The sequence below is a fragment of the Chrysemys picta genome, chromosome 5, assembly GCF_011386835.1.
Source record: "Chrysemys picta bellii isolate R12L10 chromosome 5, ASM1138683v2, whole genome shotgun sequence".
In the NCBI taxonomy this organism is placed as follows: Eukaryota; Metazoa; Chordata; order Testudines; family Emydidae; genus Chrysemys; species Chrysemys picta.
In genome coordinates, this window is record NC_088795.1 from 41809048 (window position 1) to 41822552 (window position 13505).

The window sequence follows — 13505 nt, forward strand, 5'->3', positions numbered from 1 at the left end:
GGAAAATTGATAGAATTATAGAAGGCTTGGTCTTAACTTGTGTGCCCTCTGTGCCACAGATGTGCTCTGCCAAACAGAAGATTTCGGAAGGGGCTCCACAATCTTAAGTTATTGGTTCCTCCTTTGGAAAGGGTAGACAAACTTCTCCCCTTGCAGGTTCCCAGGGAAGTAACAGCAGCACCAGGGTCACTCTTTTAATAGATCAGAGTCAAAGCCTTTCCAAGTCATCAGCTGGGGTGTATGACTGCATGGACCTCCTGAAGAGAGAAGCTGGGTGGAAACACTTTAAAATCCACTTTGGTCACCACCTGCCTGAAAGATATAGCCCACCCATCTGTATACCACTGACAGTCACCGTGGAGAACATCTTAAAAAAAAAAAAACCTCAATCACTAAAGATTATCTTATTTCTATAGAGTTTCTAAGACTCTAAACTCTCAGTAAACACACTTTAACTCTCATTGCTCATAGCAATTATGTCAGATCTTTTTATGGAAGCTGAGGACCAAAAGAAAGGAAAAAAAAAAAACTAAGGGCAAAGACTGAAAGGTTGCTTGTTTTATGACAGATTCTTCTGTGCCTTTGGCATCAAGGAGCTAGCAGAGGTAAACACAGTTGAAGAAACGTACCATAGCCGTTTAGCTGCGATTCACCGGAGTATAATTTGTCATCTTGCGTTGTTTGGCTTAGTCAGTTATTTCACCTTTTATTAGGCAATCTGAAGTGTTTTAAAAAAAAGTCATCATTTCAGACTTTATTAGAGCCCTGTAAGGGGCACAACGTTCTATTTCCTTTAGAGTGTGATATGAGAATAGCTATAGGCAATTTAAAAAGTTTAAAGAAAAACTTTCACGCTTTAGATAGCTCTCTATAGGTTTTAATTATATTTTACTTCTATTATAGCAGACTTTCTTGCTTCTCTATATTGTCCATTATTTCAAGAGCTGCAGGACATCAAAGACTGACTATTCGACATGATTAGAGAGAAGGTGGGTTAGGTAATATTGTTTATTAGATCAATTTCTGTTGGTGAGAGAGAGAAGCTTTCGAGCTTATACAGAGCTCTTCTTCAGGTGAGATCAATGGATCTCCCAATGGATCAATGAAACAGTGACTTGATGAAGAGCTCTGTGTAAGTTCAAAAGCTTGTCTCTCTTACCAACAGAAGTTGGTCCAATAAAAGATATTACCTCACCCACCTTGTCTCTCTAATATTCTGCGACCAAGCCTGCATATTTAACATGATTATTATTTAGATTATATTTTTCAAGTTTTACATCACAATGATATTTCAGAAATTGAGCTGTGCCTGCTTACTGAGGGCCCAAGTCTGCTGTCAGGCTGTCTAAGGTAGCTCACGAATGTGGGAGCCAACCTCAAGGCAGACTGTTACATACCAGGGCACAAACCCCAAACGGATTGTGTGTTCTATAGATTTCGCCAAGCAAGTATCAAGTGTGAATTCCTCAAGCACTATAACAGCCTTAACATAGAGTCACAGACAGCCCCCTTGGGCATTCCTGTCTATGTTGGCACTCATGCAAGCTTCTACATTCTTCCATTTCTACTTTCAAGAAGACACAGAACTGCCGAATTGAATTAAGTGGAGAATATAGCAATCTTTGGAGTGCAGGGTAAGTTTCTTCACCAACGTGCCTGACCACAACAACGGCCACATCCCATCTCTTATAGGCTCCCTCTTTAGCACCCTATTCTTTCAGCATGTTACCCTGGATGATGTTCTAACCAGAACAGTCAATAGGCAGCCAGCAATCACTGTGTGGAGCTCAGTTTTACAAATGGATAGAAGAGTGGGAGAGCAGAACTTGTGTTCACTAGTAGCTTGCTCTGCTTTCTCTTCACCATTAATTTACAATCATAGTAATGTAGGGCTGGAAGGGCCCTTAAGAAGTCATCTAGTCCAGCCCCCTGCACTGAGGCAGGACCAAAAAGACCTAGCCCTTCCCTCATAGATGTTTGTCTAACCAGTTCTTAAAATCTTCCAATAAGGGGATTCCACTTGGAAGCCTATTGTGGAACTTGCATCCGAAGAAGTGAGGTTTTAACTCACGAAAGCTTATGCCCAAATAAATCTGTTAGTCTTTAAGGTGCCACCAGACTCCTTGTTGTTTTTTTAAGTACCCTTATAGCTGGAAAGGTCTTCCTAATATCCAACCTAAATCTGTTTTGCTGCAGAGTAAGCCAATTATTTCTTGGCTTATCTTCAGTGAACATGGAGAACAAGAGCCCAAGGATTGAATGAGCATGGAGGTGGAGTTACTCTCTCATCCTCAGAGCTGGTCACTCTGGAAGACAGCGCATTAGTGGGGGCAGCGTGGAGAAGCTTATGTTGACACTAGCTCTGCTGTATCTATTTTGTGAACAGAGAACATCAGTATAAAGGGCTATCAATTCACTACACTTCCAATGACACTAAATTCACAATATTGAAATCTAGATATTTAAGATTGGGGTAATTTTTAAAGTGATTTAGAACCCTAAATCCCATTTTCAAAAGTGACAGGTACTTTGTAGCCGAAGTATCTTTCAAAGTCAATGCGATTTAGGCATGTTAGTAACTTAAGTGCTTCTGAAATTTTTACCCTAAAACAAAGCTTTACATTGTATTAAATAAAACTCTAAATGCTGGAAGTCCATCTAGGTGACCCTCGTAAGGCTCAAGAGAATAAAATATTTCACATTTAAAAAGCAGTTTGGTTGATTTGGTTCTCTTCCCCACCTATCTTTCTTTTGACAGAGGTTTACATAATTGTCTGAATGACCTAAGTAACTTTCACACAAAGACTTAATCACATAGGTAAGAGGAAATAGAATTCATTTATTTGTTTTTATTAAGAGAGTGCCTGATTGATAACATTTAACAATTTGTGACTCTTTGCTTTACGCTGGGACTAGAAATAATATCACAGGTAATGTTATTCCCTATTCAAGTTTTGTCTCTCTCGTCACATCACAATAACAACTGTCTCTAAAGGTAGAGGTTTTGAAATAGTCACAAGCACAGAAGTCATTTAAACTTTTCTAATCTCTTTCAATTTTGAATGCAAGAAGGGTATTTAAGGACTTACTCAACACTACAAAAACATCTAATAAAACAAATTAGCTCCTCTGTATCCCATGCACCAATTTTCACAATCTTTATGAAGTGAAGAATTGCTTTGAATGCAAAAAAGACCCTGTGGCAAACTGGTTTTCAAACTAATTCTGCAACTCTTATTCATACTGAAGAATCTAGAGTTGTATTGACTTCAGTGAAACTACTCATGCACCTATGAACTATTCAGTGTGAGAGAAGACTGCAAAACAGGATCTTAAATAGAATTTTTTTGCATCTGTTAGGTTGTCTGCACCAAATAGATCTTTGCAATAAGCAGAAACAGATCTGCTTCCTCCTTCCCCAGCATCATGATTATCAGTTTCTCCCTCCTTCCAGTTTTCTCATACCAACCAGACCTGCTCCAGCCTGGTCCCCTTAAAGGAACGGTGTCAAAAAGTAGAAACAGAACTGTATAATTGCCAAATTAATTAAATGCAAATAAATTTAATGCAATACAAAGACTGACTTATCTAATACTCAAAAGTCAAGAAATTCCAGAAACAAATATAGAATCAGCCTTACGGCTATTTCATGGGTCTTAAAAATGGTTTCTCTATTCTTTTTCAGGCTATATCCAAACACCAATTTCTCATACACCTTTGCATATGATATTTTGTACTAATCAGTTAATGGTTCAATTAACATGATGTCTCTTTAACCTAGATTACATTTATAAATTAACTACATATACACATCCAAATTCTCTGTTTTGAGTTTGTCTTGGGCACAGCAAACACCAGGAGCAGTCAGCAAGTTTTTACAGCTCCCTGGTCAGATCTGCACTGGCCCCAGACACTATGCCAGTTGGTGGTCGTCTACAACAGGCCAAGACATTAGCCAGAGCACAAAACATTCTGGCCACAACCCCACACTATTCCCAACACACACCTTGTGCTGCAGGGTGCATAGGATCCAGCACATGAGCTCATCACCCACTGGAGGCTCACCTGTGTCTGCGGAATCCCCAGGCGGCTTTCTTCTTCTTCCTTTGTGCTGCTCCAGATCTACAATAGACTATACATTTAGCAAGCTAAGTTAAAAAGGGAAGTGACCAACCTCTCACTGTGGAGGTTTCACATTCTACTGTACTATATTCAGATACAAACCAGAACATTCATAACAATTATCCTGATTTTGAAACTTCTTCTCAACTGCATATTAACATTAGAATTTTTAACAGTACTCTTACACTACAGTATCTGACAAAGCAGAAACTGAACTGTCTTCTCCCCTCCCTTATTAGTGGGAATTCTAACATGGAAGAATTTAGGTTTACAATAACAGCTTCTGACTATATGATTTGATCATTAAAGAAATCCATGTCTACTTAGTTATCAGAAATACTCTGATATTTAGCTCTGTACTAAGTATAGTAACATTAATTCAAGCAAAATAAGGTTGCAATTTTTTATAAGAACCATAGCTCCCCATCAGACAAGTCAAGCCTTCTCATCTGGAAAGCAGGGAGACACTTTCTTTGCTTTGAAGAACTTGTTTTCCAGATGAATTCACAATGAAGCTATAGTACCAAGAGGGAAAACAAACCAAACAGGTTAGAGAACCCTGCCGGCCCACATCTGTGTTCAAGGCAAAACAGGAAAAGGAATCAATCCTTATAATCCATCATTCCTTTCAAATACAGAATTACATCCTGATGTATCAGGAATTTTAATAAAAAGAGTTCAAAGCAATAAAGTTCAATGTGTATAATTTTGTCAGACTTATTCTTCCCCCTCAACTCACCTCAGTGTTTAATCACTTTGGGATATCTTATTTTTAATTACTCCAATCTTTCACATTACATCAGAAGCTTAAACTGCTGTTTTGTTCTCAAGTGAATTGTTATTTCAAGAGCTTCCACATGCTGGGTTTATGAGTAAAAAGTTATTCCCCCCCCCCCTCCCAACTGTAGATCTCAGAGATGCAGGGTCTGTGAGCCAAGCTGGGTTTTTGCCTTCTAAAGGTTTTCCAGGCTAAATTATGCCATATCAGTGTCAGAGATCAATAATCAGTGTAGTTCAAGTTTAAAGTTTGAGTATGCTGAAAGCTAATCTACAAAATATACCCTGTATTGAGCTAAAACAAAGAAAATATAGCAGGAAAATAAACTAAATGGACCAAAATCAGCCATAGTATAAGCTATTTTAATGTAGGGTAAAAGGCCTGAAATAAAAGTGTGTGTGTGTAACCAGTACATAGTGTGCTTTCCCATAAGAGCTCAACTGCTCTTGACATTTAGAATGAATTCCAGGGAGATAGATTAGTGGGCAGAGAGCAGGCGATGCCTTAATTCTTGAAATGTGAGTTGTATCAAATTTTAGTTTTAATTATGAAATTAGCATTGTGAAGTCATTCAATTTTAATTGGGAAAATACCAGGATGGCCTTCTGCTATTGATTAAATAGAGGATAAAACCTCATGTCAGATCCTCCCTTGGCCAGCAAAACAACGGAGAGCAGACACTACAATGAACCAGACAGCTAATAAAAGATCCCATAAAAGGGTCAGGACACTGCTATGGGGAATATTCTGCCAACTGGAACCTGCTACTGATGTCCTCATATTTGCTATAGTATCTTGGTCAGCGTTTGAGTGGGGTGGGTTTTGTCCCATGACTTTGATACCACAGGAGATGTTTTGAACAAGCTAGTGTGTGTTAGCCAGGCCCAAATGCTCACCCTCTCCTGTACACAACAAATGGATCTTTATTTAGTGCTTCAACAGGACAGAAGACACTTGAGGCTAGATCCACAAAGGGAGCTTCGACTTTGCAATCCCTAATGTTTAGTTACCTTGTCACATAGCGGAATCCCCAAATTAGGTGTCCAGGCTCCCTACACAATGCACAGGGAGAGAGGTGCCTACAAATGGGATCCACAAAAGCCAGCAAGAAGCTAGCCAAGAGGAAGTGCAGAGGAAGGGGTTGGGGCCTAAGTTCTGCCCCTCAAATGGAGTTAGCTGCGGGCGGTCTGAAGAGAAACACCTCTCTGCTTGGGAGCCACAGCTGTGAACCCTCTCCTGGAGTTAGGCACTGAAGTCAGATCAGCCCTTCTCAGAAAAACAGGAGGACAAGGAAGTGGTGGTGCCACCGCCAGCCCTTATAACCAATATCACCCAGGATGTATTTATAAAATACTTAAATATTTATTGAATCTGAGTGAAGCAGGCTCTGGAGGGAAGCTCTGACAAAAGGGCAGGAAGTGGACTTCCTGGGAGCAAGCCTGAAAGGTGTTTAATTGAGAGGAAGGTAAGGTCAGGCTCAAAGAGAGTGGAAGTGGGTTTACTTTTATATTTTATGGTTTGGGAATTTGTTAGGGATTCTGGGGAGGGTCCTGAGAGTCCAGGCCCCTGGAAAGAAGAATTAACCTAGAAAGCTTACAGGAGGAAGGCCTGAGAAAGACTGGGTAGGAAGAAGTCCAGGAAGGCAGCAGCAAGGAGTTGGACAGAGCAGTGCGCAGTTGCTGATTATAGGGTCCTTGGGCTGGAACCTAGAGGAGTGGAAGGGCCTGGATTCCCCTACCAGCTACCAAAGTAGATTGTGTGAAGCCCCTAAGAAGAAAATAAGGACTGCTGGAAGTCCTGAGAGAAAGCCCACAGTTGGGGCCAAAGTCCTTTTTGTGAGGCCAGTGATCATTTTCTGTTACCCCAGAAAAGGTGAAAACAAATTGTGAGTTGGCTGGAGGGCCAAGTTATGGGAAGAGAGACCACTGCAGGGTTAGACTGACTGTTGGCTGGGTTGCAAGAGAGGAAAGAGCCTGCTATGCAGTGCTTAATTTGTGCCAGAGCTTGCCAGGGCTGAGCCCTGGCATTTCTAGGCTTGGTAGTTCATAGCCCCAGCACCTCTGGGCTTGCCGCATCAGTTATGAAAGTTTAAAAAAAAATTGCTTGATCCCCGGCACCTAATTGCTTGATCCCCGGCATCTCTTTCATTACAAACTAAGCACTGCTGCTCTGCCACATCCAGTGATGAGGGGGCATACCAGTAGCAGCAGCGGCTCCAGGCACCAGCACTCCAAGCGCGTGCCTGGGGCAGCAAGCCGCGGGGGTGCCCTGCTGGTCCCTGCGAGGGCAACAGTCAGGCAGCCTTTGGCAGCTTGCCTGCGGGAGGTCCGCCAGTCCCGCAGATTCGGCAGCAATTCGGTGGCGGGTACGCCGCATCCCCAGGACCAGGGACCTCCCACAGGCATGATGCCGAAGGCAGCCTGCCTGCCATGCTTGGGGCAGCAAAAAAGCTAGAGCCACCCCTGGCCAGTAGTCTGTGCTCCTTCACACCCTCACATGAATTATCCCTCCTCTTAGAAGGAGTAGTGTCTCTCTTTCCTAGTCTCTTGGAGGCTGGCCTCAGGCAGAACAACATGACTATTTCTGCTGTTTTTACATCATGCGTGCGCCTTGCTGGGAGAGAAAAGTTTCCTACTTTCCCTGCATGAACCAGAAATTCCTTGTTATATTGAGCTAGACAGGAAGGAGCTTTCATTAACACTGTGCTAACAGACAAGTACTCCTGACCAGGCTACTGCATACAGTTCAAAACTGAACTCCTATTGAGAGTTATTAATCCTTCTGAACAGTGAAATCTGTACTTAGGACCCCACCTTCAACATTTAACTCTCTTCATTAATCAACTACTTGATTAACAGAACTATACTAGGAAACACTTTAGCTAATGACCAACCTCCACTAGGGATATTGATTGTTTTCTAGTCTCTTGGAGGTTGCTTTAAACAGGTAATTGAAACACCAGGAAATGGTCAAAAAAAAGTCATAGGAAGTGCAAAACGGGTACTATTTTCTTTTAATCACTGCACATCCTACAGTCTTTAATCAGGGTAAGGTTTCCACTGACACCAATCAGCAGGGAAACTCCTGTGTTTCAGGACCATTTTTTTAGCTGAAGTATAACTGTTAAAGCTTGTCTCCTTGGGGTGAGGGCAGGCACTTCACTTACCTCATACATAGTTCTACGGGCAGCAACAGTCCTGTAGGCTGGTCCTAGAATATGAGATAGAGCCTTCCAGCTGATCTAGACCTCTTAGCAAGTCCACTCAAAGCAGTCCAAACAAAAAGAAAATACTCATATAGCCCTCAAAAGATCAGCCATCTTCTTCACATAAGGGAGAGAGCAGCAGTCTTTCAAGCCCCACAGACAATCTCCGCTCTCACTCCCCCGCACAGAGAATGGCCAAGGCTTAGTCTTGGGGGTTTCAAAAACAACCAACAAAAAAAGCCCATCTTCTTCCTCAGATGGCAGGCAGCATTCTCAAACTATATGCCAATTAGCAGTACAGGACCCAGCCCTGCTTGTTTCAGAGTACCACCCCCAACTGAACCGAGTTCTTCCCCTTTTAAGGGCCTGCCCCAGGCCTGACAAGCTGCACAGGTGCACCAGGTTGAGGCTAATTAGGACCACAGGCATTCTTTAACCCTTTCTTGACATTCGTTCCACCAGTGACAAAAAGCATCTGCAATGAGACTAAAATATAAACTACACTAAAATAAAAATATATAAAAGGCTTTAATACATTGTTTTACCAAAATATAAATAAATGTGGAATTATACCCTGTGTTCAAGCAAATGCATATTAAAAGTGTGATCCTGCAAGATGCTCAGTATTTTCCAGTCCCATTTAAGTGACTGAGAGATGACGGAGCTGAATACCTCACAGAATTCAGCCCTAAAGCAAACAAGTTGTCATTCTTAATAGAAACATCACCTGTGTGCTGATATATTAAGTGCACAGGATGTGTCTTCTAAGCACAGTATCCTATCATTTAAATAAACTGTCTGTCCATTTTCCATAAAGCTCAAAGTTAATCATGTTGGCTGCAAAAGGGGATATTGTGTTTTCTTCCTCTTCATATATCCGCTGGCTGAATGTTTCAATTACTGTGGTTTCCTGTTTACTAAACTACACCAAAGGGCAAAAAGTGAACCACAAACAGGAAGGTGATTGTTGACAAGAGACTTGGGATAATTTTGTTTTATGATCACATGTATCACCATTTTCAAATGAATGTTTTTTTTGTTTGGTAGAATTATCCAAAGCACACGTGTGCAAGTGCACAAATGAAAGTGAAATAGAAAGAAAACCTGCCTCTCCCTTAACAGCTGATCATCCATTCACATAAAGAATCTGTACCTCCTACTTCCCTCATAAGTTTGTATAACTTCATCATGAATTATGCTTATTACAATGCTATCGCAAGTAACCATGTTCTCCTAGGAGAATTTGTGGCAAAGTTGGAATTTTCTGTAATATTTTTCTGAAGACTATGTGTGCCTAAGTTTCCCCTATATGCTGTATTGTTACCCAGTAGGTGGGCAAAGACTGTTTGCTCTCAGGGCAGGCTAAGAGATATATGTATGAATATTGCCTTGCTGTCTGGGCCTTAGTCCCCATATCAATGGACCATCTGAGAAGACAATGGCAAATCCAATCAGCAGGAGATTGGCCCCTGGCAACCAACCTACCAGAGGGATATAGCTTTCCCCACCTCTCTACAGGGAATCTAAGCAACAATCTCCATCTTGAGAACAGAAGACTGGAGAGGTGTGAGGTAGAGAAATAAGAGTTAGCTGCTGGAGGAAGTTGAGGCTCTCACCTGGCGTCTGACTAAGGAGGTCAGACAGAGACACAAAGTTTGAATAATGAGATTCATTTCTGCTTGGCTGGGCTCTAGGCTAATCAGAATGGTCTAAGCTTTAACCTTCATTTCTCTGTGCTAACCTAAGAACTTCCTATGCTGTGTTCCAGTTGACAAAGATCTGGTCTACACTATAGACTTATAATCAGTATAACTACGTCGCTCAGGGGTGTGAAAAATCCACAGCCCTGAGCAACTGTTACACTGACCTAACCCCCCATGTAGACAGCACTATGTCAGTGGGAGAGCTTCTCCTGCCAACATAGCTACCACTTCTCGGGGAAGTGGATTAACTACACTGGCAGGAGAGCTCTCTCCTGTTGGCATAGAGCATCTTCACTAATGTGCTACAGTGGTGCAGCCCTGTAATAGACATGCCTTAATAAACCCTACTGTTTTGACAAAGCTGTCCTATGAGACGCTCCTTATCCCAGCACAGATTAAAGATTGACAAACAAAGAGCCCGTTTCCCCTTCATATCAGACACCTGCAATTTTGAATGCTAAATCTAATTTGAAAGCTCTGGAAATGTATATCAAGACCCTGGATTGCAAAGCTACCTAAATATTAGAGCTGGTCAAAATTTGGAACTTCTGTTTCATAGGAAATGTCATCATTTTGAAATCATTACAAATCAGAATGCTGAAATGTCAACATTTTCCATGAAATGAAAATTCAAAAAAACTTCATTTCAGGACTTTTAAAATTTTTCATTTGGATTAGAACTGGGTGAGAAATGTTTTTTTAATCCCACAAAAATGTTCAAGATTTTGCAAAAAAAATTCTCGTCCCTGATTAGGATGAAAAATTGAAATATTGAAACTGTTTTGTGAACTGAAAATAAAAAAAAAGTTCAGGTCAGCTGAAAGATTTTTTTCAATAATTTTGGAACATTTTATTTAGATTTGAACCTTTTTTTAAAAAATTGCTATAGTTGGCTTACATTTGAAAGGGGGAAAAAAGTCATCAAAACCAGAAAATCAATTTTTTTTATTTCAAAAATCTTAAAAGAGGACAAATGGATGATTTCAAAATGTCTTTTGAAAAAAATCTGCATGAAATTCATCAAAACCAACCCTTTCCAGGGAAAAGTTTCAGTCTCAACAATTGAGCTCTCCTCCTCAAAAAAATGTTTCATCAAAAAAAAATCCCAAACGGCTCTGCCTTTGATAATGTCAAATCATCTCATTCAATAATATCAAATCATCTCATATTGATGAGGTAAAAATGTTTCATTTGGATAATGTTGAAACATATTACATACACATTATAGAAAAGTTGAAACTAAATGAATAGAAACAAAGTCAAAATGTTTTGACATTAGCTAAAAGAAATGTTTCAGCATTATTGAAATGAAATGAGAAAGCTGAAATGCTTCTTTTAGACTTTTTCCTGTCAAAAATGTATTCAATTTGACATATTCGCACAGAAGTTTTGATTTTGACAAAACCACACTGACAGAAAACTGTTCCATCAAAAAAATTTCAACCGGCTCTTCTAAATATACTTTACTTTAAGACAGGTCAATGAACTGTCTAACAAAAAATAGGTTGTTTGAGGTGTTTTTGTAGCCATGTTGGTCCCAGATAATGTCTTTAAAGAAAAAGATGACATTATAGACTGCAGCTAAAATGCCTTGTTAAGCAAACTCCAGTTTTGCCTCTGCTAAAACAAAAGAAAAAGAAACAGATATTGAAATATTACAGATTAAACTAATAAGAGATGAGGTGCAAACATAAAATATCCAATTAATTATTTTAAACAAACACCACACTCCCTGGAGAAGCAATACTTCAGCATAAACCTCTTAACCAGATCTTATTTCTTACAAGGTAATAAAATTGACAACAACCTTGTAGAACTAAGAGAGGGGGGGAGAGAGAGAGAGAGAGAGATGTAAATGTGGTTCTGATTCTCTACGACAGTGGTGGGCAACCTGTGGCCCATCAGGGTAATCTGCTAGTGGGCCATGAGACAGATTGTTTATATTGACCATCCACAGGTATGGCCACCTGCAGTTGCCAGTGGCTGTGGTTCACCGTTCCCAGTCAATGGGAGCTGCAGGAAGTGGTGGCCAGCACATCCCTGTGGCCCATGCCACTTCCCGCAGCTCTCATTGGTCAGGAATGGCGAACCATGGCCACTGGGAGCTGTGGGCAGCTGTGTCTGCGAATGGTCAATGTAAACAAACTGTCTCGCAGCCTGCCAGCGGATTACCCTGACAGGCTGTATGCGGCCCGTGGGCCGCAGGTTGCCCACCACTGCTCTATGGGCTTACACCTTGTATATTGATTTACACCTATATAAAGTGAATGCAAAACTAGCAAATCAGGAAACACTTTATGTCCACTTTGCACATGTGTAAACAAGTACACAATTCATAGATTCAAAGGCCAGAAGGCTCCACTGTGATCATCTAGTAGCCTTTCAGGTGAGGACACAGGGTGACACATGGTGAGAGCTTTGCTCAAGTGTCCTGTTAGGATCTGGTTCAATGAAAAACATGCATCATTCAAGACCTCTTTCTACCACCATTCAGACAATAGATTTGGCTCAAACTAGGTCTTTACTGATTACAAGGGCATGAGACAATTTACAATTGCCTTCAAACTATGGGCCTCATCCTGCAGGGTGCCAAACACCTCCTGACAGGTTCTGAGTAACCTCAACTCCCACCAAATGGAGCTCAGCAGCTCACAGAATCAGTCTGGGGTATGCAGTAAATGTTATAAATACACATGCATTGTATATTCTTATTCCATTTAGCAAGTATTGTTCAATTGCACCACTACAAGTTATATTTTAAATATGGAAAGTATGGAAAATAGGCTATTTTTATTACTGAATTGATTTTAGCAAAGAAATTGAGATTTAGCTTTGAAGCTGATGAAATTTATAAGAGAAAGGATCAAGACCTGAGCAGATGCTTTGAAACCAGTGGAAATCTAACCAATTTTTTTTGCTTTCATTAATATTCATTAGATACTTTGCTTGATTCAAGATACTTCAAGTTGTGCAGCCGGTTTTATTTCGCTTTTTCCCTGAAAGCTCTAAAATGTATCTGTCTCCCACTGTTTTAAGCATCTCAAGCAGATCTGTTTCAGTCTGACAGCAAAACTAAATAAGATTAATCTAAATTAATTGCATTTTTCCAACTACTCCAACATATACTTTACAGCAACAATTTAGTTGGCAAATAACCATATGGGTATGGAGAACAACCTCTGGAGCATGGTTAGGTCTTTGGGGGAATTCTAGCATCAAGAAGAAAACATCGGATTTGTTTTCTTACGAATGCTGCTTTCTGAAATGAAGACCCTGACCACTCATGCTCTTTAATGGTCTCATGACTAAGGTTCCGTGTTTGTCATGGAGGTCACAGAAGTCAGATTCCGTGACTTTCCGTGACCTCCGTGACTTCTGCATCAACCCCATGCAGCTCCCCAGAAGCCACCTGAGCATCACGGGCAGATCCCAGGATCAGTCACACTGGTGCTGCTGGGGTAGTCTCGGGGGCCCCCCGCCTCCCAGCAGCAGAAGTTTGGTCTTGGGGGGTCTCAGGGCTTGGGGCTGCTGCTTACTTGGGGGGGGGCTCCCCTCCTCCAGCTCCACATACTGTCTCTGCCGGCAGCCAGACACCACCCCTGCAGCTCCCATTGGCTGCAGTTCCCAGTGGGGTAGAGCAAAGGCAGCACGTGGAGCTAGGGAGCTGGGGCCACTGCTTCCCAGTCCAGGAGCTGGG

At 41.2% G+C, this 13505-nt stretch overlaps 1 long non-coding RNA gene across 1 annotated transcript; it reads right to left on the minus strand.

The window, feature by feature from the left end:
* Nucleotides 1–587: 587 nt before the first annotated feature.
* Nucleotides 588–8424, minus strand: LOC135984109 (uncharacterized). The gene is made up of 3 exons (XR_010602017.1): nucleotides 8067–8424; nucleotides 4066–4132; nucleotides 588–718 (listed from the first exon to the last, which is right to left on the minus strand). It is a non-coding gene; the product is annotated as an uncharacterized LOC135984109 (long non-coding RNA).
* Nucleotides 8425–13505: the final 5081 nt, after the last annotated feature.